The sequence below is a fragment of the Montipora foliosa genome, chromosome 8 (assembly GCF_036669935.1).
Source record: "Montipora foliosa isolate CH-2021 chromosome 8, ASM3666993v2, whole genome shotgun sequence".
Lineage (NCBI taxonomy): Eukaryota > Metazoa > Cnidaria > Anthozoa > Scleractinia > Acroporidae > Montipora > Montipora foliosa.
The window spans coordinates 5,719,801-5,724,800 of NC_090876.1; the positions used below are offsets into that span (position 1 = coordinate 5,719,801).

Below are 5,000 nucleotides of genomic sequence, written 5' to 3' on the forward strand. Positions count from 1 at the left end.
AATCGAAAGATTTGATTGGTTATCTTCTCAAAAGAAGGTGTGTTTTGTGCACAGTCAAGGCTAAAAATACAGACAAAAACATGAAAATTAATAACAAGACTTGTGAAGGTTTATAACCATCTCCATGCAATAACTATACTTTCATAACACAGCTCCGTAAAATCAAACTTTTAATCAACAATTTCTAAATTCAGTTCAAGCCAACAGATCACACATTCACATTACAAAGGTTATCTCCTCTTAGGGCGGTGTCTACTAATTCAAAGGTATTTTTGCGCGGTTACCCCCAGTTTCCTTTTTGGATACCGAGATACTAAGTTCTGCTTCCACCGCATAGTTTTGAACCTGGTGCCAAAATATCCCTGTATTAATAAGCACCAGCCATAGGAAATCCGAGTATCTCGAGATGCGCAGGACGTATGCGCAATAACAATAGTATGCACCGTCCTTAACCTGACGACATGCAGTCCAACGTTTAAATGTTGGTCAACAAATGTTGAACTGTGTATCATATACATGTAATGTTGGATGCTAAAGTAAGCCATTCAACAGACTGGAAATTGTTGAAAAAAGTTGATGGAAATAGAGATGAGCTATGTTCTGTTCAACAGGTTTCTGTTACTTGAACATCATTCATCAAGTTATTGTTTTTCAGTTTCTACAAGCAGACAACACACGCTTCAACATTTGTTGCATGTGTCGTCAACTACAATACACGGTTTGCAACCAATCTCTAGAGACTCGGATAACAATAATATTATTTATTTATTTATTTATTTAATGTACAATAATTATTTCTGGTAGACAAACTAGAGGATCGAGCCAATGAGAGATCTTTTGGTTTTGCCAACCAATGTGGCAGCAATGATGTTACATGAAAACCACCCATACAATATAACAATGATTATTCATTTTACTATGATGCATGGAGTGGTCATCCATTTTCCTGAGGAGCACAGGTCATGATGGAGATTCTCTTTCCACCTTGATTGAATGTCAATGATCTTTAACTCTTTGGAATGGTCTAAAACCAATAGACCAATTTTGATATATTAAAAGTTCAGTCCTAAACAATAGGCATCATCTTGAGGCTCTGGGGAATAAATATAAGGATTTGTATGAGTTTATTCCCCTCAGAGAGCCTTGTGATGATGCCTTTTGTTTAGGACTGAATTTTAATATATCGAAATTGGTCTATTGAAACAATATTACTGTTTTAAGTTTTTTTGTAAAATAAAATCATCTGTGGCTACACAGTCACATTCCATAACCTCCAAAGTAGGAGCCCATTCTTTCTCTTTTCCATTGTTTTTTTTATTTACCTGTGCTAAATTTGTATTCAATTTGTTAAAATTGCACAAGCAGTATGGATTTAGCAAAGAGCATAGAGACAAAGTAAGTCAATAATTAAGAGACAATCATGATTTTCTTAACGAACGATCTTCACAGTTGAAAAAAAAGGATTTCAGCTGATGACCATGTGATTGTGCTGCAAATGGCTCTACAGATGAGCCGGGGAGTCAAGCAACCTGGGAGCTGCTCAGTTGCAAATGTAGAATAGAACCCACAGGCAGTCTGTGAAAGTAGGATGAAGGATAAATGAAAACTGAAGCGGTAGTCATTGTACTAGTCTCTGTATTCTCTCTGTTGCAGCCAGTAGAGATATGTATATACCACGAGAATGTATATACATGTAAATGCCGAGAATGTGATGAGAATGTATATACATGTAAATGCCATTGTTATTACTTCCTTTTTCCTTAGGAAAAGGAACAAGTTGAGAAGAAAAAGGCTGCGGCGGCAGCCATCCCTGGAAAAATGAAGTCATGCAGAATTGGCAAGTGAAGAAGATGAATATGTGGTGGAGCAGCTAGGTATTGTACTCGTGTAAAATGCTGACAGCTAGGGTTGCATATGGTTGCTACTAGTTTAAATCCGTCTCTGGTGGATACTCTAGCTCGATCTACCACCGAACAGAGACACTTCACAACTACATGTGCTCCTCCGATCTGAATCACTGTGACATGTTGACACGTGTTTTGCACACCGCTATTTTTTATATTTTATAAAGAACAATTGTTATATTTAGTGTTATCTTGATTTGAAAAAAATCCAATTGCTTGAAATTTCATAATGTAGCCGTACCGAAGTTTTAGTTTTTCCCAAACAATGTTGTCATATTTTTGTTTGTTCCAGAAACGTCTAAAATCATTGCTGAAGGGAATTTCTGTTATGGAAGGAAAAGAGGTAAGGCAGTGAGGGGATTCATTTGTGTAGATAACGTTCATTTTCTGTGAACAATAATCAAATGATTACCGGTATTATTTATTTTCAGGGTGAACTATCATCCAGTAAAGTTGGATCAATAGTTGGACTTCAATCGGAGGAAATTTCGCAGATTGCATCTGAGTATGCTGAACGGGTATATATGGAACATGGTGGTAATTTGGCTCGAAGGACTGACAAATTGTTTGGGATTTTTCAAACGTAGATTGCCAAAAATTGTATTATACTGAAGTTGTTCTTCTGTAGGTGAAGAGATTAAGAAAGTGATTCAGGCGGCTGAATTCAGTCTATATTAATTTGATCTCACTAAACTGAAATAGAAACTTTTGCACCAACGCTTTTTGAACAGTGGGAATGTTGTAACTGGAAAGGCAGATGTCAGTGCAATGGCAGTGAGTCCTCCTAAGGTATCTAAAGATACGGAGTGTTGGTCCAAGCAATGTGCTCAGTTGGTCGTGCATTGGACTGCAGTACAGTGCGGGAGGTGGAGGATTAATCTCCCACCCAACCATTCACTACTTTCTCAAATCCCATTATGCACCTCTTTTACCCCCCCCCCCCTCCCCCTCTAAAAAAATTGCATAGGCATCGTTTTTATGGGATTTGAGAAAGTACAGAATACTAAGGGTGCGCTCAATTGACCGGAATAAAAATGTGTGGAGTGATGATTTAAAACGCTATGTCTGGCGTTTTGACAAGAGTAACAAGAAGACTTGTGGAGTTTCATAACCATTGCATTAACTATGCTTTGGTAACACAGCTCCGTAAAATTAAACTTTTCATCAACAATTTCTAAGTTGAGTTCAAGTCAACAGATCACACATTCCCATCACAAAGGTGATCTAAATAATAAAGATATGTTTAAAATAGCATTTTAACAGGTGTTTGACAAGTTTAAATAAATGTGAATCTCCGTAAAAACGCAGGATTTCTAACTTCTATTCCGTTTATTCCTATTCCGGAATACGGTCAATCGAACGCGCCCTAACAATCTTTAGTCTCCTCAGATAAGGACCACAAATGGGAGGTGCTGTCATATATTTGAACATAGTTAATAGAGGGGAATGGTTATGAAACCCGACAAATTTCTTTGTTGTAGGTTTTTGTTCTCTTTTTTGGCCTTGACAGTGCAGAAAACACAATAGTTATTTACTCCGTATTGAGGAAATAACCAATAGAAAAGTGTTGGTTACGTAATTCATGCAAAGTGTATGACCGCAAAGCAAAAGACTGTGCACGGTCGTGGACTTTCCAATCAAAATCTTGGCATCTTTGTTTGCTCCTTTGATGTTTGCCGAGCTTCAAAACCAGTCCCCTCTATTAACTATGATTTGAACTACATTTATGTAATTCACACATTCATCTATCACTGGAGATCATGGTTGCGGTCACACTTGAGAGAATCACAGTGTAACACTGGTGTTGAAACTACTCTAGTGGTTGCGGTCGCATTAGGGAGTTAACACTAGTGTTAAAGCAAGTTCTGTTGTTCAGTGTTCCCCTAGGGATTCAAAACACCAGAGAGTGGACACTGGAGTAGTGTCAACACTTTGTGTTATACTGCGTTTCTCTAAGTGTGACCGCGACCAATGTTAACTCTCTGGTGTTTTGAATCCCTAGGGGAACACTGAACAATAGAACTTGATTTAACAGTACTGTTAACTCCCTAAAGCAACCGCAACCAATATGAACTTGAAAGTGACCAGCTCCCAACGGGGGGTGCCTACAAAACGAAGACCGAATACCGAAGACTGAAGACCCAAAAAGGGAGACCCAAAAACGAAAACTTGAATCTCAATTAATTTAAGAACCGTTAAAACGTGCTAAAACGCATTGTTCGGCGCTAAAACAATAAAATCGATAGGGTCTTCGTTTTGTAGAAATGCCCCCCTCAAACTACAAAACGAAGATCCTCGCAAAAAGCTTTATTTTCGCAGCTAGGAACGCAGTGTCAGGTCTTAGTCGAACGTCAACCCAAACTCGCTTGTGAGATACTTCTTGTGTGAATCTCGAAGGCTATGTTTAATATCATTGGGGATTTCAATGTAGTCCACTGAAAAGTAAGTAAATTTGTTAGTTACACACTTTTTCGCCGCGTGGTAGTATCTCACGGTTTCTTGACGGGAAGGTCTGCAATTTGACCAATCACCAGTGACGGGATACATCCACCGTTCTTTGTGTGAGACTATTAAGTCAAAGAGGATAACCTTCTTTCGGTGACAAAAGTCCCAGTGGAAATAAAGCGCTTTTAGCGAGGGTCTTCGTTTTGTAGTTTGAGGTGGGGCATTTCTACAAAACGAAGACCGTATTGATTTTATTGTTTTAGCGCCGAACAATTTCTTTCAGCATGTTTTAACATTTCTTAAATTAGTTGAGATTCAAGTCTTCGTTTTTGGCTCTTCGGTCTTCGTTTTGTAGACACCGCCCAACGGGCTTGATAACTTAGATGGTAGAGAGAGTGCAGTGCAGTTGCGCAATCATGAGTTTGAGTTCTGTTCAAGCCGTCGCTTCATTAGGGAACTTCGGGAGCTTTAGAAACGACGACGGGAACGGCAACGAGAACGTCTTGTAAAAACATAAACTCACGTTCTTGCGATCACTTCGCAACTGTTCCAAGCTTTTTAATATGACAAAGGTGTGGCAGTCCCTCAGGAATGAAACCGGTATTAGCGGCACTTAATTTAGGGGAGAAAAATGAAAATTTATCTCCAAGT

The 5,000-nt window shown here is 38.7% G+C and overlaps 1 long non-coding RNA gene across 1 annotated transcript; it reads left to right on the plus strand.

Moving 5' to 3' along the window:
• The first annotated feature begins 1,577 nt into the window (after positions 1-1,577).
• On the plus strand, positions 1,578-3,207 carry LOC138012806 (uncharacterized). The gene is made up of 3 exons (XR_011125081.1): positions 1,578-1,874; positions 2,197-2,247; positions 2,336-3,207. It is a non-coding gene; the product is annotated as an uncharacterized lncRNA (long non-coding RNA).
• The last annotated feature ends 1,793 nt before the right edge of the window (positions 3,208-5,000 follow it).